Source organism: Anomaloglossus baeobatrachus, unplaced genomic scaffold (genome assembly GCF_048569485.1).
Source record: "Anomaloglossus baeobatrachus isolate aAnoBae1 unplaced genomic scaffold, aAnoBae1.hap1 Scaffold_835, whole genome shotgun sequence".
Lineage (NCBI taxonomy): Eukaryota > Metazoa > Chordata > Amphibia > Anura > Aromobatidae > Anomaloglossus > Anomaloglossus baeobatrachus.
The window spans coordinates 35875-63119 of NW_027445223.1; the positions used below are offsets into that span (position 1 = coordinate 35875).

The 27245-nt window shown below is 46.9% G+C and overlaps 15 non-coding genes and 1 pseudogene across 15 annotated transcripts; all 16 read left to right on the plus strand.

Annotated features, from left to right (window-relative positions):
- Positions 1-865: 865 nt before the first annotated feature.
- LOC142288483 (U2 spliceosomal RNA) lies at positions 866-1056 on the plus strand. The gene has a single exon (XR_012749249.1). It is a non-coding gene; the product is annotated as a U2 spliceosomal RNA (small nuclear RNA).
- A 1388-nt stretch (positions 1057-2444) lies between these two features.
- Positions 2445-2635, plus strand: LOC142288484 (U2 spliceosomal RNA). Its single transcript, XR_012749250.1, has one exon. It is a non-coding gene; the product is annotated as a U2 spliceosomal RNA (small nuclear RNA).
- A 1388-nt stretch (positions 2636-4023) lies between these two features.
- LOC142288485 (U2 spliceosomal RNA) lies at positions 4024-4214 on the plus strand. Its single transcript, XR_012749251.1, has one exon. It is a non-coding gene; the product is annotated as a U2 spliceosomal RNA (small nuclear RNA).
- A 1388-nt stretch (positions 4215-5602) lies between these two features.
- On the plus strand, positions 5603-5793 carry LOC142288486 (U2 spliceosomal RNA). The gene has a single exon (XR_012749252.1). It is a non-coding gene; the product is annotated as a U2 spliceosomal RNA (small nuclear RNA).
- Positions 5794-7181: 1388 nt separating this feature from the next.
- On the plus strand, positions 7182-7372 carry LOC142288487 (U2 spliceosomal RNA). The gene has a single exon (XR_012749253.1). It is a non-coding gene; the product is annotated as a U2 spliceosomal RNA (small nuclear RNA).
- Positions 7373-9563: 2191 nt separating this feature from the next.
- On the plus strand, positions 9564-9748 carry LOC142288499 (U2 spliceosomal RNA). The gene has a single exon (XR_012749265.1). It is a non-coding gene; the product is annotated as a U2 spliceosomal RNA (small nuclear RNA).
- Positions 9749-11312: 1564 nt separating this feature from the next.
- On the plus strand, positions 11313-11519 carry LOC142288503 (U2 spliceosomal RNA; annotated as a pseudogene).
- Positions 11520-12907: 1388 nt separating this feature from the next.
- Positions 12908-13098, plus strand: LOC142288472 (U2 spliceosomal RNA). The gene has a single exon (XR_012749238.1). It is a non-coding gene; the product is annotated as a U2 spliceosomal RNA (small nuclear RNA).
- A 2186-nt stretch (positions 13099-15284) lies between these two features.
- LOC142288498 (U2 spliceosomal RNA) lies at positions 15285-15480 on the plus strand. Its single transcript, XR_012749264.1, has one exon. It is a non-coding gene; the product is annotated as a U2 spliceosomal RNA (small nuclear RNA).
- A 1388-nt stretch (positions 15481-16868) lies between these two features.
- Positions 16869-17059, plus strand: LOC142288488 (U2 spliceosomal RNA). Its single transcript, XR_012749254.1, has one exon. It is a non-coding gene; the product is annotated as a U2 spliceosomal RNA (small nuclear RNA).
- A 1388-nt stretch (positions 17060-18447) lies between these two features.
- LOC142288489 (U2 spliceosomal RNA) lies at positions 18448-18638 on the plus strand. Its single transcript, XR_012749255.1, has one exon. It is a non-coding gene; the product is annotated as a U2 spliceosomal RNA (small nuclear RNA).
- A 1388-nt stretch (positions 18639-20026) lies between these two features.
- LOC142288491 (U2 spliceosomal RNA) lies at positions 20027-20217 on the plus strand. Its single transcript, XR_012749257.1, has one exon. It is a non-coding gene; the product is annotated as a U2 spliceosomal RNA (small nuclear RNA).
- A 1388-nt stretch (positions 20218-21605) lies between these two features.
- On the plus strand, positions 21606-21796 carry LOC142288492 (U2 spliceosomal RNA). Its single transcript, XR_012749258.1, has one exon. It is a non-coding gene; the product is annotated as a U2 spliceosomal RNA (small nuclear RNA).
- A 1388-nt stretch (positions 21797-23184) lies between these two features.
- LOC142288493 (U2 spliceosomal RNA) lies at positions 23185-23375 on the plus strand. The gene has a single exon (XR_012749259.1). It is a non-coding gene; the product is annotated as a U2 spliceosomal RNA (small nuclear RNA).
- Positions 23376-24763: 1388 nt separating this feature from the next.
- Positions 24764-24954, plus strand: LOC142288494 (U2 spliceosomal RNA). The gene has a single exon (XR_012749260.1). It is a non-coding gene; the product is annotated as a U2 spliceosomal RNA (small nuclear RNA).
- A 1388-nt stretch (positions 24955-26342) lies between these two features.
- LOC142288495 (U2 spliceosomal RNA) lies at positions 26343-26533 on the plus strand. The gene has a single exon (XR_012749261.1). It is a non-coding gene; the product is annotated as a U2 spliceosomal RNA (small nuclear RNA).
- The last annotated feature ends 712 nt before the right edge of the window (positions 26534-27245 follow it).

Below are 27245 nucleotides of genomic sequence, written 5' to 3' on the forward strand. Positions count from 1 at the left end.
GCTTCTGAGCTCAATTGGGGACAGTCATGGGTGATGAATGTTTGCAACCTGCTGCAAAGCCTCATACCGCAATATAAGGAACGTCAAATACTAAGAAAGGGCGGCCTATGAAAGAATTACTACTTTCAATAAGTACACTTAAACGGCTAATTGGGAATAGAAAAACTGTAAAAAGCCCTCTGAGAAAGCCCCCCTCTAACCTTTGATAGTAAGCTTTTCTGTAGTCTGCCTGTTGATGTATTTTCCGTTTGAACTGTGCACAACATGAAGAGACGGAACACTGGCGGCTTGTCACAATGCCCCCGCTGACATCACAATAGCGCTGCTGCCTAGAAAACAAGCTGCGCAGCAGAAGTTGTTCTTTGGGTGGGAGGGTGGGCTAGTGTAAGGAGGGGGCAAGCTCTTTTTTTCCCGGGTGGTAGGGGGATGACAGGAGAAGGGATGCGGGTGGTGAGAAGGGTACAGAGGGCAGGGTTTGGGGGCTGGGAAGGAAAGGGAAAAGATTAGGGTTTGGGGATGATGAAAGGGCTTTCTACGGGTAAGGATGGCAAAGGGTGGCAGTGACGGAAAGTCAGGCAACCTGTCCTGTCCGTCTTTTTGTATCGTGAATTGGAAAGACTGCAAGGGGGAGGGGAGTTGCTTGCGCCCTAAAGGAGGAGTTATTCAGATTCATTGCAGTGGGGGGCGGCGGCTGCAAAACGCACCATTCTTCTTGTTTTTGCTCTGCAAAGCAGCCTTTTCAAGGGTTGGCTTGGGTGACAAAATGTCTTCTGTAGGCGTGGGTTTGTCTCCCTCTCGCTCTCTCTCCCTAAGATGTGTCCGGCATAGGCCAGGGTGCCACTCGAGGCCCAAACCAATTCTGGTTATCGCTTCTCGGCCTTTTGGCTAAGATCAAGTGTAGTATCTGTTCTTATCAGTTTAATATCTGATACGTCCCCTATCTGGGGACCATATATTAAATGGATTTTTAGAACAGGGAGATGGAAAAAGAGCTTGCTCTGTCCACTCCACGCATTGACCTGGTATTGCAGTACCTCCAGGACCGGTGCACCCCTTCTTAACCCAGTTTCCAAAAGCAGAACTCAATTCACCTGATTCATATTAGCCCGATTTAATGAATTGGAAGAAAGCATACGTCTTCATATGCACCTCAATTTGGCCCATTCACTTTTCACACTTCCTCCTTTTGTTTTTTATCTTTCACACTTTTGACTTTCTTTATTCATCCAAATAGCAAACTCATCACCACTCAACCTGACCAACTCGGCTATGTCCCGTGCTGCAGTTCTCTGTCTTATCTAGATCATTTGCAATTGAATGGAATAGATCCCTTTTGGACAAAGTGGATTCACCTGCTGCTGCAGTGACCACAGGTGTGATAAGATCTAGAATTGGCATCTGGTGCGATCTCTCCGCTTCCACTCCAAAGAAAGTTACCTGTTTATTCCTATCATGCATTGGTTTTTGGGGTTTTCTTTGAGTAATGATGATCTCTTTAGTAGTCTGTTGGCGCCCTCTCCTGGAGGAATAGTTTGCTTGCTCTTGGACATTCTAAAAGAGAGGTCATGATAGACATTGAGCTTCTGAGCTCAATTGGGGACAGTCATGGGTGATGAATGTTTGCAACCTGCTGCAAAGCCTCATACCGCAATATAAGGAACGTCAAATACTAAGAAAGGGCGGCCTATGAAAGAATTACTACTTTCAATAAGTACACTTAAACGGCTAATTGGGAATAGAAAAACTGTAAAAAGCCCTCTGAGAAAGCCCCCCTCTAACCTTTGATAGTAAGCTTTTCTGTAGTCTGCCTGTTGATGTATTTTCCGTTTGAACTGTGCACAACATGAAGAGACGGAACACTGGCGGCTTGTCACAATGCCCCCGCTGACATCACAATAGCGCTGCTGCCTAGAAAACAAGCTGCGCAGCAGAAGTTGTTCTTTGGGTGGGAGGGTGGGCTAGTGTAAGGAGGGGGCAAGCTCTTTTTTTCCCGGGTGGTAGGGGGATGACAGGAGAAGGGATGCGGGTGGTGAGAAGGGTACAGAGGGCAGGGTTTGGGGGCTGGGAAGGAAAGGGAAAAGATTAGGGTTTGGGGATGATGAAAGGGCTTTCTACGGGTAAGGATGGCAAAGGGTGGCAGTGACGGAAAGTCAGGCAACCTGTCCTGTCCGTCTTTTTGTATCGTGAATTGGAAAGACTGCAAGGGGGAGGGGAGTTGCTTGCGCCCTAAAGGAGGAGTTATTCAGATTCATTGCAGTGGGGGGCGGCGGCTGCAAAACGCACCATTCTTCTTGTTTTTGCTCTGCAAAGCAGCCTTTTCAAGGGTTGGCTTGGGTGACAAAATGTCTTCTGTAGGCGTGGGTTTGTCTCCCTCTCGCTCTCTCTCCCTAAGATGTGTCCGGCATAGGCCAGGGTGCCACTCGAGGCCCAAACCAATTCTGGTTATCGCTTCTCGGCCTTTTGGCTAAGATCAAGTGTAGTATCTGTTCTTATCAGTTTAATATCTGATACGTCCCCTATCTGGGGACCATATATTAAATGGATTTTTAGAACAGGGAGATGGAAAAAGAGCTTGCTCTGTCCACTCCACGCATTGACCTGGTATTGCAGTACCTCCAGGACCGGTGCACCCCTTCTTAACCCAGTTTCCAAAAGCAGAACTCAATTCACCTGATTCATATTAGCCCGATTTAATGAATTGGAAGAAAGCATACGTCTTCATATGCACCTCAATTTGGCCCATTCACTTTTCACACTTCCTCCTTTTGTTTTTTATCTTTCACACTTTTGACTTTCTTTATTCATCCAAATAGCAAACTCATCACCACTCAACCTGACCAACTCGGCTATGTCCCGTGCTGCAGTTCTCTGTCTTATCTAGATCATTTGCAATTGAATGGAATAGATCCCTTTTGGACAAAGTGGATTCACCTGCTGCTGCAGTGACCACAGGTGTGATAAGATCTAGAATTGGCATCTGGTGCGATCTCTCCGCTTCCACTCCAAAGAAAGTTACCTGTTTATTCCTATCATGCATTGGTTTTTGGGGTTTTCTTTGAGTAATGATGATCTCTTTAGTAGTCTGTTGGCGCCCTCTCCTGGAGGAATAGTTTGCTTGCTCTTGGACATTCTAAAAGAGAGGTCATGATAGACATTGAGCTTCTGAGCTCAATTGGGGACAGTCATGGGTGATGAATGTTTGCAACCTGCTGCAAAGCCTCATACCGCAATATAAGGAACGTCAAATACTAAGAAAGGGCGGCCTATGAAAGAATTACTACTTTCAATAAGTACACTTAAACGGCTAATTGGGAATAGAAAAACTGTAAAAAGCCCTCTGAGAAAGCCCCCCTCTAACCTTTGATAGTAAGCTTTTCTGTAGTCTGCCTGTTGATGTATTTTCCGTTTGAACTGTGCACAACATGAAGAGACGGAACACTGGCGGCTTGTCACAATGCCCCCGCTGACATCACAATAGCGCTGCTGCCTAGAAAACAAGCTGCGCAGCAGAAGTTGTTCTTTGGGTGGGAGGGTGGGCTAGTGTAAGGAGGGGGCAAGCTCTTTTTTTCCCGGGTGGTAGGGGGATGACAGGAGAAGGGATGCGGGTGGTGAGAAGGGTACAGAGGGCAGGGTTTGGGGGCTGGGAAGGAAAGGGAAAAGATTAGGGTTTGGGGATGATGAAAGGGCTTTCTACGGGTAAGGATGGCAAAGGGTGGCAGTGACGGAAAGTCAGGCAACCTGTCCTGTCCGTCTTTTTGTATCGTGAATTGGAAAGACTGCAAGGGGGAGGGGAGTTGCTTGCGCCCTAAAGGAGGAGTTATTCAGATTCATTGCAGTGGGGGGCGGCGGCTGCAAAACGCACCATTCTTCTTGTTTTTGCTCTGCAAAGCAGCCTTTTCAAGGGTTGGCTTGGGTGACAAAATGTCTTCTGTAGGCGTGGGTTTGTCTCCCTCTCGCTCTCTCTCCCTAAGATGTGTCCGGCATAGGCCAGGGTGCCACTCGAGGCCCAAACCAATTCTGGTTATCGCTTCTCGGCCTTTTGGCTAAGATCAAGTGTAGTATCTGTTCTTATCAGTTTAATATCTGATACGTCCCCTATCTGGGGACCATATATTAAATGGATTTTTAGAACAGGGAGATGGAAAAAGAGCTTGCTCTGTCCACTCCACGCATTGACCTGGTATTGCAGTACCTCCAGGACCGGTGCACCCCTTCTTAACCCAGTTTCCAAAAGCAGAACTCAATTCACCTGATTCATATTAGCCCGATTTAATGAATTGGAAGAAAGCATACGTCTTCATATGCACCTCAATTTGGCCCATTCACTTTTCACACTTCCTCCTTTTGTTTTTTATCTTTCACACTTTTGACTTTCTTTATTCATCCAAATAGCAAACTCATCACCACTCAACCTGACCAACTCGGCTATGTCCCGTGCTGCAGTTCTCTGTCTTATCTAGATCATTTGCAATTGAATGGAATAGATCCCTTTTGGACAAAGTGGATTCACCTGCTGCTGCAGTGACCACAGGTGTGATAAGATCTAGAATTGGCATCTGGTGCGATCTCTCCGCTTCCACTCCAAAGAAAGTTACCTGTTTATTCCTATCATGCATTGGTTTTTGGGGTTTTCTTTGAGTAATGATGATCTCTTTAGTAGTCTGTTGGCGCCCTCTCCTGGAGGAATAGTTTGCTTGCTCTTGGACATTCTAAAAGAGAGGTCATGATAGACATTGAGCTTCTGAGCTCAATTGGGGACAGTCATGGGTGATGAATGTTTGCAACCTGCTGCAAAGCCTCATACCGCAATATAAGGAACGTCAAATACTAAGAAAGGGCGGCCTATGAAAGAATTACTACTTTCAATAAGTACACTTAAACGGCTAATTGGGAATAGAAAAACTGTAAAAAGCCCTCTGAGAAAGCCCCCCTCTAACCTTTGATAGTAAGCTTTTCTGTAGTCTGCCTGTTGATGTATTTTCCGTTTGAACTGTGCACAACATGAAGAGACGGAACACTGGCGGCTTGTCACAATGCCCCCGCTGACATCACAATAGCGCTGCTGCCTAGAAAACAAGCTGCGCAGCAGAAGTTGTTCTTTGGGTGGGAGGGTGGGCTAGTGTAAGGAGAGGGCAAGCTCTTTTTTTCCCGGGTGGTAGGGGGATGACAGGAGAAGGGATGCGGGTGGTGAGAAGGGTACAGAGGGCAGGGTTTGGGGGCTGGGAAGGAAAGGGAAAAGATTAGGGTTTGGGGATGATGAAAGGGCTTTCTACGGGTAAGGATGGCAAAGGGTGGCAGTGACGGAAAGTCAGGCAACCTGTCCTGTCCGTCTTTTTGTATCGTGAATTGGAAAGACTGCAAGGGGGAGGGGAGTTGCTTGCGCCCTAAAGGAGGAGTTATTCAGATTCATTGCAGTGGGGGGCGGCGGCTGCAAAACGCACCATTCTTCTTGTTTTTGCTCTGCAAAGCAGCCTTTTCAAGGGTTGGCTTGGGTGACAAAATGTCTTCTGTAGGCGTGGGTTTGTCTCCCTCTCGCTCTCTCTCCCTAAGATGTGTCCGGCATAGGCCAGGGTGCCACTCGAGGCCCAAACCAATTCTGGTTATCGCTTCTCGGCCTTTTGGCTAAGATCAAGTGTAGTATCTGTTCTTATCAGTTTAATATCTGATACGTCCCCTATCTGGGGACCATATATTAAATGGATTTTTAGAACAGGGAGATGGAAAAAGAGCTTGCTCTGTCCACTCCACGCATTGACCTGGTATTGCAGTACCTCCAGGACCGGTGCACCCCTTCTTAACCCAGTTTCCAAAAGCATAACTCAATTCACCTGATTCATATTAGCCCGATTTAATGAATTGGAAGAAAGCATACGTCTTCATATGCACCTCAATTTGGCCCATTCACTTTTCACACTTCCTCCTTTTGTTTTTTATCTTTCACACTTTTGACTTTCTTTATTCATCCAAATAGCAAACTCATCACCACTCAACCTGACCAACTCGGCTATGTCCCGTGCTGCAGTTCTCTGTCTTATCTAGATCATTTGCAATTGAATGGAATAGATCCCTTTTGGACAAAGTGGATTCACCTGCTGCTGCAGTGACCACAGGTGTGATAAGATCTAGAATTGGCATCTGGTGCGATCTCTCCGCTTCCACTCCAAAGAAAGTTACCTGTTTATTCCTATCATGCATTGGTTTTTGGGGTTTTCTTTGAGTAATGATGATCTCTTTAGTAGTCTGTTGGCGCCCTCTCCTGGAGGAATAGTTTGCTTGCTCTTGGACATTCTAAAAGAGAGGTCATGATAGACATTGAGCTTCTGAGCTCAATTGGGGACAGTCATGGGTGATGAATGTTTGCAACCTGCTGCAAAGCCTCATACCGCAATATAAGGAACGTCAAATACTAAGAAAGGGCGGCCTATGAAAGAATTACTACTTTCAATAAGTACACTTAAACGGCTAATTGGGAATAGAAAAACTGTAAAAAGCCCTCTGAGAAAGCCCCCCTCTAACCTTTGATAGTAAGCTTTTCTGTAGTCTGCCTGTTGATGTATTTTCCGTTTGAACTGTGCACAACATGAAGAGACGGAACACTGGCGGCTTGTCACAATGCCCCCGCTGACATCACAATAGCGCTGCTGCCTAGAAAACAAGCTGCGCAGCAGAAGTTGTTCTTTGGGTGGGAGGGTGGGCTAGTGTAAGGAGGGGGCAAGCTCTTTTTTTCCCGGGTGGTAGGGGGATGACAGGAGAAGGGATGCGGGTGGTGAGAAGGGTACAGAGGGCAGGGTTTGGGGGCTGGGAAGGAAAGGGAAAAGATTAGGGTTTGGGGATGATGAAAGGGCTTTCTACGGGTAAGGATGGCAAAGGGTGGCAGTGACGGAAAGTCAGGCAACCTGTCCTGTCCGTCTTTTTGTATCGTGAATTGGAAAGACTGCAAGGGGGAGGGGAGTTGCTTGCACCCTAAAGGAGGAGTTATTCAGATTCATTGCAGTGGGGGGCGGCGGCTGCAAAACGCACCATTCTTCTTGTTTTTGCTCTGCAAAGCAGCCTTTTCAAGGGTTGGCTTGGGTGACAAAATGTCTTCTGTAGGCGTGGGTTTGTCTCCCTCTCGCTCTCTCTCCCTAAGATGTGTCCGGCATAGGCCAGGGTGCCACTCGAGGCCCAAACCAATTCTGGTTATCGCTTCTCGGCCTTTTGGCTAAGATCAAGTGTAGTATCTGTTCTTATCAGTTTAATATCTGATACGTCCCCTATCTGGGGACCATATATTAAATGGATTTTTAGAACAGGGAGATGGAAAAAGAGCTTGCTCTGTCCACTCCACGCATTGACCTGGTATTGCAGTACCTCCAGGACCGGTGCACCCCTTCTTAACCCAGTTTCCAAAAGCAGAACTCAATTCACCTGATTCATATTAGCCCGATTTAATGAATTGGAAGAAAGCATACGTCTTCATATGCACCTCAATTTGGCCCATTCACTTTTCACACTTCCTCCTTTTGTTTTTTATCTTTCACACTTTTGACTTTCTTTATTCATCCAAATAGCAAACTCATCACCACTCAACCTGACCAACTCGGCTATGTCCCGTGCTGCAGTTCTCTGTCTTATCTAGATCATTTGCAATTGAATGGAATAGATCCCTTTTGGACAAAGTGGATTCACCTGCTGCTGCAGTGACCACAGGTGTGATAAGATCTAGAATTGGCATCTGGTGCGATCTCTCCGCTTCCACTCCAAAGAAAGTTACCTGTTTATTCCTATCATGCATTGGTTTTTGGGGTTTTCTTTGAGTAATGATGATCTCTTTAGTAGTCTGTTGGCGCCCTCTCCTGGAGGAATAGTTTGCTTGCTCTTGGACATTCTAAAAGAGAGGTCATGATAGACATTGAGCTTCTGAGCTCAATTGGGGACAGTCATGGGTGATGAATGTTTGCAACCTGCTGCAAAGCCTCATACCGCAATATAAGGAACGTCAAATACTAAGAAAGGGCGGCCTATGAAAGAATTACTACTTTCAATAAGTACACTTAAACGGCTAATTGGGAATAGAAAAACTGTAAAAAGCCCTCTGAGAAAGCCCCCCTCTAACCTTTGATAGTAAGCTTTTCTGTAGTCTGCCTGTTGATGTATTTTCCGTTTGAACTGTGCACAACATGAAGAGACGGAACACTGGCGGCTTGTCACAATGCCCCCGCTGACATCACAATAGCGCTGCTGCCTAGAAAACAAGCTGCGCAGCAGAAGTTGTTCTTTGGGTGGGAGGGTGGGCTAGTGTAAGGAGGGGGCAAGCTCTTTTTTTCCCGGGTGGTAGGGGGATGACAGGAGAAGGGATGCGGGTGGTGAGAAGGGTACAGAGGGCAGGGTTTGGGGGCTGGGAAGGAAAGGGAAAAGATTAGGGTTTGGGGATGATGAAAGGGCTTTCTACGGGTAAGGATGGCAAAGGGTGGCAGTGACGGAAAGTCAGGCAACCTGTCCTGTCCGTCTTTTTGTATCGTGAATTGGAAAGACTGCAAGGGGGAGGGGAGTTGCTTGCGCCCTAAAGGAGGAGTTATTCAGATTCATTGCAGTGGGGGGCGGCGGCTGCAAAACGCACCATTCTTCTTGTTTTTGCTCTGCAAAGCAGCCTTTTCAAGGGTTGGCTTGGGTGACAAAATGTCTTCTGTAGGCGTGGGTTTGTCTCCCTCTCGCTCTCTCTCCCTAAGATGTGTCCGGCATAGGCCAGGGTGCCACTCGAGGCCCAAACCAATTCTGGTTATCGCTTCTCGGCCTTTTGGCTAAGATCAAGTGTAGTGTTGTTCGAAGAGGTGGTTTAAGCTCCAGGCCACCTTAGTACAATGATACAATGCACACTGGAAGGTTGCGCTTGCTAGTACTCTGGGTGGATAGTATATTCATCTAGTGGAAAACATGGCCCTACCAGGATCGAGGCTATTAGACTGAGTAAGGATGGGGGGCTATGGTACAACGTGCCCCAGGGCTGTGGACCCTGGAGTGAGTCTGAGCTTGCTGGCTTGGGACCCCGGCAAGCCTTGGGCTCTGTAGCACACCGTACCTTGCCTTTTCATACTTTTTGAGCATATTACCCTATCCCGGCCTTCTGGCTAGGAAGGGAAATTTTTATAATCCCGGTCGGAGGTCTGGTCAGCTTTGGGCTGAGAAACTAACACCCGGTTGGAGGTCCGGGTCAGCTTAGGCTGAGAAACCAACACCCGGTTGGAGGTCTGGGTCAGCTTCGGCTGAGAAACCAACACCCGGTTGGAGGTCCGGTTAGCCTTGGGCTGAGAAACCAACACCGTTTGATGGTCCGGGCAGTTTCGGCTGCGAAACCAACAACTAGTAGCTCTCTACTCCACTTGGGTAAGATGCCTGGGTGGACGCTGGGAGCAACGACAAGGCTCAACCAGGCTTCGGCTTGGGGGAGCACCGAAGATCCCTGACCCTTGCTGTGGCCTTCTGGCTCGGAGGGACGGGGTTGATTTTTGGGGACCCTCTCCTCACGGTGGGGTCCACACGAATCCTAGCCTTTGCACTGTTTTTGGTGTGACTTCGGTCATGCATTTTTTGTGGTGCTTTGGAAAGCTTCATTAAATCTGTTCTTATCAGTTTAATATCTGATACGTCCCCTATCTGGGGACCATATATTAAATGGATTTTTAGAACAGGGAGATGGAAAAAGAGCTTGCTCTGTCCACTCCACGCATTGACCTGGTATTGCAGTACCTCCAGGACCGGTGCACCCCTTCTTAACCCAGTTTCCAAAAGCAGAACTCAATTCACCTGATTCATATTAGCCCGATTTAATGAATTGGAAGAAAGCATACGTCTTCATATGCACCTCAATTTGGCCCATTCACTTTTCACACTTCCTCCTTTTGTTTTTTATCTTTCACACTTTTGACTTTCTTTATTCATCCAAATAGCAAACTCATCACCACTCAACCTGACCAACTCGGCTATGTCCCGTGCTGCAGTTCTCTGTCTTATCTAGATCATTTGCAATTGAATGGAATAGATCCCTTTTGGACAAAGTGGATTCACCTGCTGCTGCAGTGACCACAGGTGTGATAAGATCTAGAATTGGCATCTGGTGCGATCTCTCCGCTTCCACTCCAAAGAAAGTTACCTGTTTATTCCTATCATGCATTGGTTTTTGGGGTTTTCTTTGAGTAATGATGATCTCTTTAGTAGTCTGTTGGCGCCCTCTCCTGGAGGAATAGTTTGCTTGCTCTTGGACATTCTAAAAGAGAGGTCATGATAGACATTGAGCTTCTGAGCTCAATTGGGGACAGTCATGGGTGATGAATGTTTGCAACCTGCTGCAAAGCCTCATACCGCAATATAAGGAACGTCAAATACTAAGAAAGGGCGGCCTATGAAAGAATTACTACTTTCAATAAGTACACTTAAACGGCTAATTGGGAATAGAAAAACTGTAAAAAGCCCTCTGAGAAAGCCCCCCTCTAACCTTTGATAGTAAGCTTTTCTGTAGTCTGCCTGTTGATGTATTTTCCGTTTGAACTGTGCACAACATGAAGAGACGGAACACTGGCGGCTTGTCACAATGCCCCCGCTGACATCACAATAGCGCTGCTGCCTAGAAAACAAGCTGCGCAGCAGAAGTTGTTCTTTGGGTGGGAGGGTGGGCTAGTGTAAGGAGGGGGCAAGCTCTTTTTTTCCCGGGTGGTAGGGGGATGACAGGAGAAGGGATGCGGGTGGTGAGAAGGGTACAGAGGGCAGGGTTTGGGGGCTGGGAAGGAAAGGGAAAAGATTAGGGTTTGGGGATGATGAAAGGGCTTTCTACGGGTAAGGATGGCAAAGGGTGGCAGTGACGGAAAGTCAGGCAACCTGTCCTGTCCGTCTTTTTGTATCGTGAATTGGAAAGACTGCAAGGGGGAGGGGAGTTGCTTGCGCCCTAAAGGAGGAGTTATTCAGATTCATTGCAGTGGGGGGCGGCGGCTGCAAAACGCACCATTCTTCTTGTTTTTGCTCTGCAAAGCAGCCTTTTCAAGGGTTGGCTTGGGTGACAAACTGTCTTCTGTAGGCGTGGGTTTGTCTCCCTCTCGCTCTCTCTCCCTAAGATGTGTCCGGCATAGGCCAGGGTGCCACTCGAGGCCCAAACCAATTCTGGTTATCGCTTCTCGGCCTTTTGGCTAAGATCAAGTGTAGTTTGGGAGGGTACTACCTTGGTTGGTGCTGAAAGGTGCCAGGGTATTGCACAACTGCTGGCCTTGGGGGAGTGTGCATCGTAGGATGTCATAGCCCTCTTGTGACGGACAGTTACCTGGGCAACGAGAGGCGGTCACTTTATTATTTTCAAACTCATCCTTCAAAAAAAAAAAAAAAAAAAAAAAAAAAAAAAATCTGTTCTTATCAGTTTAATATCTGATACGTCCCCTATCTGGGGACCATATATTAAATGGATTTTTAGAACAGGGAGATGGAAAAAGAGCTTGCTCTGTCCACTCCACGCATTGACCTGGTATTGCAGTACCTCCAGGACCGGTGCACCCCTTCTTAACCCAGTTTCCAAAAGCAGAACTCAATTCACCTGATTCATATTAGCCCGATTTAATGAATTGGAAGAAAGCATACGTCTTCATATGCACCTCAATTTGGCCCATTCACTTTTCACACTTCCTCCTTTTGTTTTTTATCTTTCACACTTTTGACTTTCTTTATTCATCCAAATAGCAAACTCATCACCACTCAACCTGACCAACTCGGCTATGTCCCGTGCTGCAGTTCTCTGTCTTATCTAGATCATTTGCAATTGAATGGAATAGATCCCTTTTGGACAAAGTGGATTCACCTGCTGCTGCAGTGACCACAGGTGTGATAAGATCTAGAATTGGCATCTGGTGCGATCTCTCCGCTTCCACTCCAAAGAAAGTTACCTGTTTATTCCTATCATGCATTGGTTTTTGGGGTTTTCTTTGAGTAATGATGATCTCTTTAGTAGTCTGTTGGCGCCCTCTCCTGGAGGAATAGTTTGCTTGCTCTTGGACATTCTAAAAGAGAGGTCATGATAGACATTGAGCTTCTGAGCTCAATTGGGGACAGTCATGGGTGATGAATGTTTGCAACCTGCTGCAAAGCCTCATACCGCAATATAAGGAACGTCAAATACTAAGAAAGGGCGGCCTATGAAAGAATTACTACTTTCAATAAGTACACTTAAACGGCTAATTGGGAATAGAAAAACTGTAAAAAGCCCTCTGAGAAAGCCCCCCTCTAACCTTTGATAGTAAGCTTTTCTGTAGTCTGCCTGTTGATGTATTTTCCGTTTGAACTGTGCACAACATGAAGAGACGGAACACTGGCGGCTTGTCACAATGCCCCCGCTGACATCACAATAGCGCTGCTGCCTAGAAAACAAGCTGCGCAGCAGAAATTGTTCTTTGGGTGGGAGGGTGGGCTAGTGTAAGGAGGGGGCAAGCTCTTTTTTTCCCGGGTGGTAGGGGGATGACAGGAGAAGGGATGCGGGTGGTGAGAAGGGTACAGAGGGCAGGGTTTGGGGGCTGGGAAGGAAAGGGAAAAGATTAGGGTTTGGGGATGATGAAAGGGCTTTCTACGGGTAAGGATGGCAAAGGGTGGCAGTGACGGAAAGTCAGGCAACCTGTCCTGTCCGTCTTTTTGTATCGTGAATTGGAAAGACTGCAAGGGGGAGGGGAGTTGCTTGCGCCCTAAAGGAGGAGTTATTCAGATTCATTGCAGTGGGGGGCGGCGGCTGCAAAACGCACCATTCTTCTTGTTTTTGCTCTGCAAAGCAGCCTTTTCAAGGGTTGGCTTGGGTGACAAAATGTCTTCTGTAGGCGTGGGTTTGTCTCCCTCTCGCTCTCTCTCCCTAAGATGTGTCCGGCATAGGCCAGGGTGCCACTCGAGGCCCAAACCAATTCTGGTTATCGCTTCTCGGCCTTTTGGCTAAGATCAAGTGTAGTATCTGTTCTTATCAGTTTAATATCTGATACGTCCCCTATCTGGGGACCATATATTAAATGGATTTTTAGAACAGGGAGATGGAAAAAGAGCTTGCTCTGTCCACTCCACGCATTGACCTGGTATTGCAGTACCTCCAGGAACGGTGCACCCCTTCTTAACCCAGTTTCCAAAAGCAGAACTCAATTCACCTGATTCATATTAGCCCGATTTAATGAATTGGAAGAAAGCATACGTCTTCATATGCACCTCAATTTGGCCCATTCACTTTTCACACTTCCTCCTTTTGTTTTTTATCTTTCACACTTTTGACTTTCTTTATTCATCCAAATAGCAAACTCATCACCACTCAACCTGACCAACTCGGCTATGTCCCGTGCTGCAGTTCTCTGTCTTATCTAGATCATTTGCAATTGAATGGAATAGATCCCTTTTGGACAAAGTGGATTCACCTGCTGCTGCAGTGACCACAGGTGTGATAAGATCTAGAATTGGCATCTGGTGCGATCTCTCCGCTTCCACTCCAAAGAAAGTTACCTGTTTATTCCTATCATGCATTGGTTTTTGGGGTTTTCTTTGAGTAATGATGATCTCTTTAGTAGTCTGTTGGCGCCCTCTCCTGGAGGAATAGTTTGCTTGCTCTTGGACATTCTAAAAGAGAGGTCATGATAGACATTGAGCTTCTGAGCTCAATTGGGGACAGTCATGGGTGATGAATGTTTGCAACCTGCTGCAAAGCCTCATACCGCAATATAAGGAACGTCAAATACTAAGAAAGGGCGGCCTATGAAAGAATTACTACTTTCAATAAGTACACTTAAACGGCTAATTGGGAATAGAAAAACTGTAAAAAGCCCTCTGAGAAAGCCCCCCTCTAACCTTTGATAGTAAGCTTTTCTGTAGTCTGCCTGTTGATGTATTTTCCGTTTGAACTGTGCACAACATGAAGAGACGGAACACTGGCGGCTTGTCACAATGCCCCCGCTGACATCACAATAGCGCTGCTGCCTAGAAAACAAGCTGCGCAGCAGAAGTTGTTCTTTGGGTGGGAGGGTGGGCTAGTGTAAGGAGGGGGCAAGCTCTTTTTTTCCCGGGTGGTAGGGGGATGACAGGAGAAGGGATGCGGGTGGTGAGAAGGGTACAGAGGGCAGGGTTTGGGGGCTGGGAAGGAAAGGGAAAAGATTAGGGTTTGGGGATGATGAAAGGGCTTTCTACGGGTAAGGATGGCAAAGGGTGGCAGTGACGGAAAGTCAGGCAACCTGTCCTGTCCGTCTTTTTGTATCGTGAATTGGAAAGACTGCAAGGGGGAGGGGAGTTGCTTGCGCCCTAAAGGAGGAGTTATTCAGATTCATTGCAGTGGGGGGCGGCGGCTGCAAAACGCACCATTCTTCTTGTTTTTGCTCTGCAAAGCAGCCTTTTCAAGGGTTGGCTTGGGTGACAAAATGTCTTCTGTAGGCGTGGGTTTGTCTCCCTCTCGCTCTCTCTCCCTAAGATGTGTCCGGCATAGGCCAGGGTGCCACTCGAGGCCCAAACCAATTCTGGTTATCGCTTCTCGGCCTTTTGGCTAAGATCAAGTGTAGTGTTGTTCGAAGAGGTGGTTTAAGCTCCAGGCCACCTTAGTACAATGATTCAATGCACACTGGAAGGTTGCGCTTGCTAGTACTCTGGGTGGATAGTATATTCATCTAGTGGAAAACATGGCCCTACCAGGATCGAGGCTATTAGACTGAGTAAGGATGGGGGGCTATGGTACAACGTGCCCCAGGACTGACGACCCTGGAGTGAGTCTGAGCTTGCTGGCTTGGGACCCCGGCAAGCCTTGGGCTCTGTAGCACACGGTACCTTGCCTTTTCATACTTTTTGAGCATATTACCCTATCCAGGCCTTCTGGCTAGGAAGGGAAATTTTTATAATCCCGGTCGGAGGTCTGGTCAGCTTTGGGCTGAGAAACTAACACCCTGTTGGAGGTCCGGGTCAGCTTCGGCTGAGAAACCAACACCCGGTTGGAGGTCTGGGTCAGCTTCGGCTGAGAAACCAACACCCGGTTGGAGGTCCGGTTAGCCTTGGGCTGAGAAACCAACACCGGTTGACGGTCCGGGCAGTTTCGGCTGCGAAACCAACAACTAGTAGCTCTCTACTCCACTTGGGTAAGATGCCTGGGTGGACGCTGGGAGCAACGACAAGGCTCAACCAGGCTTCGGCTTGGGGGAGCACCGAAGATCCCTGACCCTTGCTGTGGCCTTCTGGCTCGGAGGGACAGGGTTGATTTTTGGGGACCCTCTCCTCACGGTGGGGTCCACACGAATCCTAGCCTTTGCACTGTTTTTGGTGTGACTTCGGTCATGCATTTTTTGTGGTGCTTTGGAAAGCTTCATTAAATCAAAATCTGTTCTTATCAGTTTAATATCTGATACGTCCCCTATCTGGGGACCATATATTAAATGGATTTTTAGAACAGGGAGATGGAAAAAGAGCTTGCTCTGTCCACTCCACGCATTGACCTGGTATTGCAGTACCTCCAGGACCGGTGCACCCCTTCTTAACCCAGTTTCCAAAAGCAGAACTCAATTCACCTGATTCATATTAGCCCGATTTAATGAATTGGAAGAAAGCATACGTCTTCATATGCACCTCAATTTGGCCCATTCACTTTTCACACTTCCTCCTTTTGTTTTTTATCTTTCACACTTTTGACTTTCTTTATTCATCCAAATAGCAAACTCATCACCACTCAACCTGACCAACTCGGCTATGTCCCGTGCTGCAGTTCTCTGTCTTATCTAGATCATTTGCAATTGAATGGAATAGATCCCTTTTGGACAAAGTGGATTCACCTGCTGCTGCAGTGACCACAGGTGTGATAAGATCTAGAATTGGCATCTGGTGCGATCTCTCCGCTTCCACTCCAAAGAAAGTTACCTGTTTATTCCTATCATGCATTGGTTTTTGGGGTTTTCTTTGAGTAATGATGATCTCTTTAGTAGTCTGTTGGCGCCCTCTCCTGGAGGAATAGTTTGCTTGCTCTTGGACATTCTAAAAGAGAGGTCATGATAGACATTGAGCTTCTGAGCTCAATTGGGGACAGTCATGGGTGATGAATGTTTGCAACCTGCTGCAAAGCCTCATACCGCAATATAAGGAACGTCAAATACTAAGAAAGGGCGGCCTATGAAAGAATTACTACTTTCAATAAGTACACTTAAACGGCTAATTGGGAATAGAAAAACTGTAAAAAGCCCTCTGAGAAAGCCCCCCTCTAACCTTTGATAGTAAGCTTTTCTGTAGTCTGCCTGTTGATGTATTTTCCGTTTGAACTGTGCACAACATGAAGAGACGGAACACTGGCGGCTTGTCACAATGCCCCCGCTGACATCACAATAGCGCTGCTGCCTAGAAAACAAGCTGCGCAGCAGAAGTTGTTCTTTGGGTGGGAGGGTGGGCTAGTGTAAGGAGGGGGCAAGCTCTTTTTTTCCCGGGTGGTAGGGGGATGACAGGAGAAGGGATGCGGGTGGTGAGAAGGGTACAGAGGGCAGGGTTTGGGGGCTGGGAAGGAAAGGGAAAAGATTAGGGTTTGGGGATGATGAAAGGGCTTTCTACGGGTAAGGATGGCAAAGGGTGGCAGTGACGGAAAGTCAGGCAACCTGTCCTGTCCGTCTTTTTGTATCGTGAATTGGAAAGACTGCAAGGGGGAGGGGAGTTGCTTGCGCCCTAAAGGAGGAGTTATTCAGATTCATTGCAGTGGGGGGCGGCGGCTGCAAAACGCACCATTCTTCTTGTTTTTGCTCTGCAAAGCAGCCTTTTCAAGGGTTGGCTTGGGTGACAAAATGTCTTCTGTAGGCGTGGGTTTGTCTCCCTCTCGCTCTCTCTCCCTAAGATGTGTCCGGCATAGGCCAGGGTGCCACTCGAGGCCCAAACCAATTCTGGTTATCGCTTCTCGGCCTTTTGGCTAAGATCAAGTGTAGTATCTGTTCTTATCAGTTTAATATCTGATACGTCCCCTATCTGGGGACCATATATTAAATGGATTTTTAGAACAGGGAGATGGAAAAAGAGCTTGCTCTGTCCACTCCACGCATTGACCTGGTATTGCAGTACCTCCAGGACCGGTGCACCCCTTCTTAACCCAGTTTCCAAAAGCAGAACTCAATTCACCTGATTCATATTAGCCCGATTTAATGAATTGGAAGAAAGCATACGTCTTCATATGCACCTCAATTTGGCCCATTCACTTTTCACACTTCCTCCTTTTGTTTTTTATCTTTCACACTTTTGACTTTCTTTATTCATCCAAATAGCAAACTCATCACCACTCAACCTGACCAACTCGGCTATGTCCCGTGCTGCAGTTCTCTGTCTTATCTAGATCATTTGCAATTGAATGGAATAGATCCCTTTTGGACAAAGTGGATTCACCTGCTGCTGCAGTGACCACAGGTGTGATAAGATCTAGAATTGGCATCTGGTGCGATCTCTCCGCTTCCACTCCAAAGAAAGTTACCTGTTTATTCCTATCATGCATTGGTTTTTGGGGTTTTCTTTGAGTAATGATGATCTCTTTAGTAGTCTGTTGGCGCCCTCTCCTGGAGGAATAGTTTGCTTGCTCTTGGACATTCTAAAAGAGAGGTCATGATAGACATTGAGCTTCTGAGCTCAATTGGGGACAGTCATGGGTGATGAATGTTTGCAACCTGCTGCAAAGCCTCATACCGCAATATAAGGAACGTCAAATACTAAGAAAGGGCGGCCTATGAAAGAATTACTACTTTCAATAAGTACACTTAAACGGCTAATTGGGAATAGAAAAACTGTAAAAAGCCCTCTGAGAAAGCCCCCCTCTAACCTTTGATAGTAAGCTTTTCTGTAGTCTGCCTGTTGATGTATTTTCCGTTTGAACTGTGCACAACATGAAGAGACGGAACACTGGCGGCTTGTCACAATGCCCCCGCTGACATCACAATAGCGCTGCTGCCTAGAAAACAAGCTGCGCAGCAGAAGTTGTTCTTTGGGTGGGAGGGTGGGCTAGTGTAAGGAGGGGGCAAGCTCTTTTTTTCCCGGGTGGTAGGGGGATGACAGGAGAAGGGATGCGGGTGGTGAGAAGGGTACAGAGGGCAGGGTTTGGGGGCTGGGAAGGAAAGGGAAAAGATTAGGGTTTGGGGATGATGAAAGGGCTTTCTACGGGTAAGGATGGCAAAGGGTGGCAGTGACGGAAAGTCAGGCAACCTGTCCTGTCCGTCTTTTTGTATCGTGAATTGGAAAGACTGCAAGGGGGAGGGGAGTTGCTTGCGCCCTAAAGGAGGAGTTATTCAGATTCATTGCAGTGGGGGGCGGCGGCTGCAAAACGCACCATTCTTCTTGTTTTTGCTCTGCAAAGCAGCCTTTTCAAGGGTTGGCTTGGGTGACAAAATGTCTTCTGTAGGCGTGGGTTTGTCTCCCTCTCGCTCTCTCTCCCTAAGATGTGTCCGGCATAGGCCAGGGTGCCACTCGAGGCCCAAACCAATTCTGGTTATCGCTTCTCGGCCTTTTGGCTAAGATCAAGTGTAGTATCTGTTCTTATCAGTTTAATATCTGATACGTCCCCTATCTGGGGACCATATATTAAATGGATTTTTAGAACAGGGAGATGGAAAAAGAGCTTGCTCTGTCCACTCCACGCATTGACCTGGTATTGCAGTACCTCCAGGACCGGTGCACCCCTTCTTAACCCAGTTTCCAAAAGCAGAACTCAATTCACCTGATTCATATTAGCCCGATTTAATGAATTGGAAGAAAGCATACGTCTTCATATGCACCTCAATTTGGCCCATTCACTTTTCACACTTCCTCCTTTTGTTTTTTATCTTTCACACTTTTGACTTTCTTTATTCATCCAAATAGCAAACTCATCACCACTCAACCTGACCAACTCGGCTATGTCCCGTGCTGCAGTTCTCTGTCTTATCTAGATCATTTGCAATTGAATGGAATAGATCCCTTTTGGACAAAGTGGATTCACCTGCTGCTGCAGTGACCACAGGTGTGATAAGATCTAGAATTGGCATCTGGTGCGATCTCTCCGCTTCCACTCCAAAGAAAGTTACCTGTTTATTCCTATCATGCATTGGTTTTTGGGGTTTTCTTTGAGTAATGATGATCTCTTTAGTAGTCTGTTGGCGCCCTCTCCTGGAGGAATAGTTTGCTTGCTCTTGGACATTCTAAAAGAGAGGTCATGATAGACATTGAGCTTCTGAGCTCAATTGGGGACAGTCATGGGTGATGAATGTTTGCAACCTGCTGCAAAGCCTCATACCGCAATATAAGGAACGTCAAATACTAAGAAAGGGCGGCCTATGAAAGAATTACTACTTTCAATAAGTACACTTAAACGGCTAATTGGGAATAGAAAAACTGTAAAAAGCCCTCTGAGAAAGCCCCCCTCTAACCTTTGATAGTAAGCTTTTCTGTAGTCTGCCTGTTGATGTATTTTCCGTTTGAACTGTGCACAACATGAAGAGACGGAACACTGGCGGCTTGTCACAATGCCCCCGCTGACATCACAATAGCGCTGCTGCCTAGAAAACAAGCTGCGCAGCAGAAGTTGTTCTTTGGGTGGGAGGGTGGGCTAGTGTAAGGAGGGGGCAAGCTCTTTTTTTCCCGGGTGGTAGGGGGATGACAGGAGAAGGGATGCGGGTGGTGAGAAGGGTACAGAGGGCAGGGTTTGGGGGCTGGGAAGGAAAGGGAAAAGATTAGGGTTTGGGGATGATGAAAGGGCTTTCTACGGGTAAGGATGGCAAAGGGTGGCAGTGACGGAAAGTCAGGCAACCTGTCCTGTCCGTCTTTTTGTATCGTGAATTGGAAAGACTGCAAGGGGGAGGGGAGTTGCTTGCGCCCTAAAGGAGGAGTTATTCAGATTCATTGCAGTGGGGGGCGGCGGCTGCAAAACGCACCATTCTTCTTGTTTTTGCTCTGCAAAGCAGCCTTTTCAAGGGTTGGCTTGGGTGACAAAATGTCTTCTGTAGGCGTGGGTTTGTCTCCCTCTCGCTCTCTCTCCCTAAGATGTGTCCGGCATAGGCCAGGGTGCCACTCGAGGCCCAAACCAATTCTGGTTATCGCTTCTCGGCCTTTTGGCTAAGATCAAGTGTAGTATCTGTTCTTATCAGTTTAATATCTGATACGTCCCCTATCTGGGGACCATATATTAAATGGATTTTTAGAACAGGGAGATGGAAAAAGAGCTTGCTCTGTCCACTCCACGCATTGACCTGGTATTGCAGTACCTCCAGGACCGGTGCACCCCTTCTTAACCCAGTTTCCAAAAGCAGAACTCAATTCACCTGATTCATATTAGCCCGATTTAATGAATTGGAAGAAAGCATACGTCTTCATATGCACCTCAATTTGGCCCATTCACTTTTCACACTTCCTCCTTTTGTTTTTTATCTTTCACACTTTTGACTTTCTTTATTCATCCAAATAGCAAACTCATCACCACTCAACCTGACCAACTCGGCTATGTCCCGTGCTGCAGTTCTCTGTCTTATCTAGATCATTTGCAATTGAATGGAATAGATCCCTTTTGGACAAAGTGGATTCACCTGCTGCTGCAGTGACCACAGGTGTGATAAGATCTAGAATTGGCATCTGGTGCGATCTCTCCGCTTCCACTCCAAAGAAAGTTACCTGTTTATTCCTATCATGCATTGGTTTTTGGGGTTTTCTTTGAGTAATGATGATCTCTTTAGTAGTCTGTTGGCGCCCTCTCCTGGAGGAATAGTTTGCTTGCTCTTGGACATTCTAAAAGAGAGGTCATGATAGACATTGAGCTTCTGAGCTCAATTGGGGACAGTCATGGGTGATGAATGTTTGCAACCTGCTGCAAAGCCTCATACCGCAATATAAGGAACGTCAAATACTAAGAAAGGGCGGCCTATGAAAGAATTACTACTTTCAATAAGTACACTTAAACGGCTAATTGGGAATAGAAAAACTGTAAAAAGCCCTCTGAGAAAGCCCCCCTCTAACCTTTGATAGTAAGCTTTTCTGTAGTCTGCCTGTTGATGTATTTTCCGTTTGAACTGTGCACAACATGAAGAGACGGAACACTGGCGGCTTGTCACAATGCCCCCGCTGACATCACAATAGCGCTGCTGCCTAGAAAACAAGCTGCGCAGCAGAAGTTGTTCTTTGGGTGGGAGGGTGGGCTAGTGTAAGGAGGGGGCAAGCTCTTTTTTTCCCGGGTGGTAGGGGGATGACAGGAGAAGGGATGCGGGTGGTGAGAAGGGTACAGAGGGCAGGGTTTGGGGGCTGGGAAGGAAAGGGAAAAGATTAGGGTTTGGGGATGATGAAAGGGCTTTCTACGGGTAAGGATGGCAAAGGGTGGCAGTGACGGAAAGTCAGGCAACCTGTCCTGTCCGTCTTTTTGTATCGTGAATTGGAAAGACTGCAAGGGGGAGGGGAGTTGCTTGCGCCCTAAAGGAGGAGTTATTCAGATTCATTGCAGTGGGGGGCGGCGGCTGCAAAACGCACCATTCTTCTTGTTTTTGCTCTGCAAAGCAGCCTTTTCAAGGGTTGGCTTGGGTGACAAAATGTCTTCTGTAGGCGTGGGTTTGTCTCCCTCTCGCTCTCTCTCCCTAAGATGTGTCCGGCATAGGCCAGGGTGCCACTCGAGGCCCAAACCAATTCTGGTTATCGCTTCTCGGCCTTTTGGCTAAGATCAAGTGTAGTATCTGTTCTTATCAGTTTAATATCTGATACGTCCCCTATCTGGGGACCATATATTAAATGGATTTTTAGAACAGGGAGATGGAAAAAGAGCTTGCTCTGTCCACTCCACGCATTGACCTGGTATTGCAGTACCTCCAGGACCGGTGCACCCCTTCTTAACCCAGTTTCCAAAAGCAGAACTCAATTCACCTGATTCATATTAGCCCGATTTAATGAATTGGAAGAAAGCATACGTCTTCATATGCACCTCAATTTGGCCCATTCACTTTTCACACTTCCTCCTTTTGTTTTTTATCTTTCACACTTTTGACTTTCTTTATTCATCCAAATAGCAAACTCATCACCACTCAACCTGACCAACTCGGCTATGTCCCGTGCTGCAGTTCTCTGTCTTATCTAGATCATTTGCAATTGAATGGAATAGATCCCTTTTGGACAAAGTGGATTCACCTGCTGCTGCAGTGACCACAGGTGTGATAAGATCTAGAATTGGCATCTGGTGCGATCTCTCCGCTTCCACTCCAAAGAAAGTTACCTGTTTATTCCTATCATGCATTGGTTTTTGGGGTTTTCTTTGAGTAATGATGATCTCTTTAGTAGTCTGTTGGCGCCCTCTCCTGGAGGAATAGTTTGCTTGCTCTTGGACATTCTAAAAGAGAGGTCATGATAGACATTGAGCTTCTGAGCTCAATTGGGGACAGTCATGGGTGATGAATGTTTGCAACCTGCTGCAAAGCCTCATACCGCAATATAAGGAACGTCAAATACTAAGAAAGGGCGGCCTATGAAAGAATTACTACTTTCAATAAGTACACTTAAACGGCTAATTGGGAATAGAAAAACTGTAAAAAGCCCTCTGAGAAAGCCCCCCTCTAACCTTTGATAGTAAGCTTTTCTGTAGTCTGCCTGTTGATGTATTTTCCGTTTGAACTGTGCACAACATGAAGAGACGGAACACTGGCGGCTTGTCACAATGCCCCCGCTGACATCACAATAGCGCTGCTGCCTAGAAAACAAGCTGCGCAGCAGAAGTTGTTCTTTGGGTGGGAGGGTGGGCTAGTGTAAGGAGGGGGCAAGCTCTTTTTTTCCCGGGTGGTAGGGGGATGACAGGAGAAGGGATGCGGGTGGTGAGAAGGGTACAGAGGGCAGGGTTTGGGGGCTGGGAAGGAAAGGGAAAAGATTAGGGTTTGGGGATGATGAAAGGGCTTTCTACGGGTAAGGATGGCAAAGGGTGGCAGTGACGGAAAGTCAGGCAACCTGTCCTGTCCGTCTTTTTGTATCGTGTATTGGAAAGACTGCAAGGGGGAGGGGAGTTGCTTGCGCCCTAAAGGAGGAGTTATTCAGATTCATTGCAGTGGGGGGCGGCGGCTGCAAAACGCACCATTCTTCTTGTTTTTGCTCTGCAAAGCAGCCTTTTCAAGGGTTGGCTTGGGTGACAAAATGTCTTCTGTAGGCGTGGGTTTGTCTCCCTCTCGCTCTCTCTCCCTAAGATGTGTCCGGCATAGGCCAGGGTGCCACTCGAGGCCCAAACCAATTCTGGTTATCGCTTCTCGGCCTTTTGGCTAAGATCAAGTGTAGTATCTGTTCTTATCAGTTTAATATCTGATACGTCCCCTATCTGGGGACCATATATTAAATGGATTTTTAGAACAGGGAGATGGAAAAAGAGCTTGCTCTGTCCACTCCACGCATTGACCTGGTATTGCAGTACCTCCAGGACCGGTGCACCCCTTCTTAACCCAGTTTCCAAAAGCAGAACTCAATTCACCTGATTCATATTAGCCCGATTTAATGAATTGGAAGAAAGCATACGTCTTCATATGCACCTCAATTTGGCCCATTCACTTTTCACACTTCCTCCTTTTGTTTTTTATCTTTCACACTTTTGACTTTCTTTATTCATCCAAATAGCAAACTCATCACCACTCAACCTGACCAACTCGGCTATGTCCCGTGCTGCAGTTCTCTGTCTTATCTAGATCATTTGCAATTGAATGGAATAGATCCCTTTTGGACAAAGTGGATTCACCTGCTGCTGCAGTGACCACAGGTGTGATTAGATCTAGAATTGGCATCTGGTGCGATCTCTCCGCTTCCACTCCAAAGAAAGTTACCTGTTTATTCCTATCATGCATTGGTTTTTGGGGTTTTCTTTGAGTAATGATGATCTCTTTAGTAGTCTGTTGGCGCCCTCTCCTGGAGGAATAGTTTGCTTGCTCTTGGACATTCTAAAAGAGAGGTCATGATAGACATTGAGCTTCTGAGCTCAATTGGGGACAGTCATGGGTGATGAATGTTTGCAACCTGCTGCAAAGCCTCATACCGCAATATAAGGAACGTCAAATACTAAGAAAGGGCGGCCTATGAAAGAATTACTACTTTCAATAAGTACACTTAAACGGCTAATTGGGAATAGAAAAACTGTAAAAAGCCCTCTGAGAAAGCCCCCCTCTAACCTTTGATAGTAAGCTTTTCTGTAGTCTGCCTGTTGATGTATTTTCCGTTTGAACTGTGCACAACATGAAGAGACGGAACACTGGCGGCTTGTCACAATGCCCCCGCTGACATCACAATAGCGCTGCTGCCTAGAAAACAAGCTGCGCAGCAGAAGTTGTTCTTTGGGTGGGAGGGTGGGCTAGTGTAAGGAGGGGGCAAGCTCTTTTTTTCCCGGGTGGTAGGGGGATGACAGGAGAAGGGATGCGGGTGGTGAGAAGGGTACAGAGGGCAGGGTTTGGGGGCTGGGAAGGAAAGGGAAAAGATTAGGGTTTGGGGATGATGAAAGGGCTTTCTACGGGTAAGGATGGCAAAGGGTGGCAGTGACGGAAAGTCAGGCAACCTGTCCTGTCCGTCTTTTTGTATCGTGAATTGGAAAGACTGCAAGGGGGAGGGGAGTTGCTTGCGCCCTAAAGGAGGAGTTATTCAGATTCATTGCAGTGGGGGGCGGCGGCTGCAAAACGCACCATTCTTCTTGTTTTTGCTCTGCAAAGCAGCCTTTTCAAGGGTTGGCTTGGGTGACAAAATGTCTTCTGTAGGCGTGGGTTTGTCTCCCTCTCGCTCTCTCTCCCTAAGATGTGTCCGGCATAGGCCAGGGTGCCACTCGAGGCCCAAACCAATTCTGGTTATCGCTTCTCGGCCTTTTGGCTAAGATCAAGTGTAGTATCTGTTCTTATCAGTTTAATATCTGATACGTCCCCTATCTGGGGACCATATATTAAATGGATTTTTAGAACAGGGAGATGGAAAAAGAGCTTGCTCTGTCCACTCCACGCATTGACCTGGTATTGCAGTACCTCCAGGACCGGTGCACCCCTTCTTAACCCAGTTTCCAAAAGCAGAACTCAATTCACCTGATTCATATTAGCCCGATTTAATGAATTGGAAGAAAGCATACGTCTTCATATGCACCTCAATTTGGCCCATTCACTTTTCACACTTCCTCCTTTTGTTTTTTATCTTTCACACTTTTGACTTTCTTTATTCATCCAAATAGCAAACTCATCACCACTCAACCTGACCAACTCGGCTATGTCCCGTGCTGCAGTTCTCTGTCTTATCTAGATCATTTGCAATTGAATGGAATAGATCCCTTTTGGACAAAGTGGATTCACCTGCTGCTGCAGTGACCACAGGTGTGATAAGATCTAGAATTGGCATCTGGTGCGATCTCTCCGCTTCCACTCCAAAGAAAGTTACCTGTTTATTCCTATCATGCATTGGTTTTTGGGGTTTTCTTTGAGTAATGATGATCTCTTTAGTAGTCTGTTGGCGCCCTCTCCTGGAGGAATAGTTTGCTTGCTCTTGGACATTCTAAAAGAGAGGTCATGATAGACATTGAGCTTCTGAGCTCAATTGGGGACAGTCATGGGTGATGAATGTTTGCAACCTGCTGCAAAGCCTCATACCGCAATATAAGGAACGTCAAATACTAAGAAAGGGCGGCCTATGAAAGAATTACTACTTTCAATAAGTACACTTAAACGGCTAATTGGGAATAGAAAAACTGTAAAAAGCCCTCTGAGAAAGCCCCCCTCTAACCTTTGATAGTAAGCTTTTCTGTAGTCTGCCTGTTGATGTATTTTCCGTTTGAACTGTGCACAACATGAAGAGACGGAACACTGGCGGCTTGTCACAATGCCCCCGCTGACATCACAATAGCGCTGCTGCCTAGAAAACAAGCTGCGCAGCAGAAGTTGTTCTTTGGGTGGGAGGGTGGGCTAGTGTAAGGAGGGGGCAAGCTCTTTTTTTCCCGGGTGGTAGGGGGATGACAGGAGAAGGGATGCGGGTGGTGAGAAGGGTACAGAGGGCAGGGTTTGGGGGCTGGGAAGGAAAGGGAAAAGATTAGGGTTTGGGGATGATGAAAGGGCTTTCTACGGGTAAGGATGGCAAAGGGTGGCAGTGACGGAAAGTCAGGCAACCTGTCCTGTCCGTCTTTTTGTATCGTGAATTGGAAAGACTGCAAGGGGGAGGGGAGTTGCTTGCGCCCTAAAGGAGGAGTTATTCAGATTCATTGCAGTGGGGGGCGGCGGCTGCAAAACGCACCATTCTTCTTGTTTTTGCTCTGCAAAGCAGCCTTTTCAAGGGTTGGCTTGGGTGACAAAATGTCTTCTGTAGGCGTGGGTTTGTCTCCCTCTCGCTCTCTCTCCCTAAGATGTGTCCGGCATAGGCCAGGGTGCCACTCGAGGCCCAAACCAATTCTGGTTATCGCTTCTCGGCCTTTTGGCTAAGATCAAGTGTAGTATCTGTTCTTATCAGTTTAATATCTGATACGTCCCCTATCTGGGGACCATATATTAAATGGATTTTTAGAACAGGGAGATGGAAAAAGAGCTTGCTCTGTCCACTCCACGCATTGACCTGGTATTGCAGTACCTCCAGGACCGGTGCACCCCTTCTTAACCCAGTTTCCAAAAGCAGAACTCAATTCACCTGATTCATATTAGCCCGATTTAATGAATTGGAAGAAAGCATACGTCTTCATATGCACCTCAATTTGGCCCATTCACTTTTCACACTTCCTCCTTTTGTTTTTTATCTTTCACACTTTTGACTTTCTTTATTCATCCAAATAGCAAACTCATCACCACTCAACCTGACCAACTCGGCTATGTCCCGTGCTGCAGTTCTCTGTCTTATCTAGATCATTTGCAATTGAATGGAATAGATCCCTTTTGGACAAAGTGGATTCACCTGCTGCTGCAGTGACCACAGGTGTGATAAGATCTAGAATTGGCATCTGGTGCGATCTCTCCGCTTCCACTCCAAAGAAAGTTACCTGTTTATTCCTATCATGCATTGGTTTTTGGGGTTTTCTTTGAGTAATGATGATCTCTTTAGTAGTCTGTTGGCGCCCTCTCCTGGAGGAATAGTTTGCTTGCTCTTGGACATTCTAAAAGAGAGGTCATGATAGACATTGAGCTTCTGAGCTCAATTGGGGACAGTCATGGGTGATGAATGTTTGCAACCTGCTGCAAAGCCTCATACCGCAATATAAGGAACGTCAAATACTAAGAAAGGGCGGCCTATGAAAGAATTACTACTTTCAATAAGTACACTTAAACGGCTAATTGGGAATAGAAAAACTGTAAAAAGCCCTCTGAGAAAGC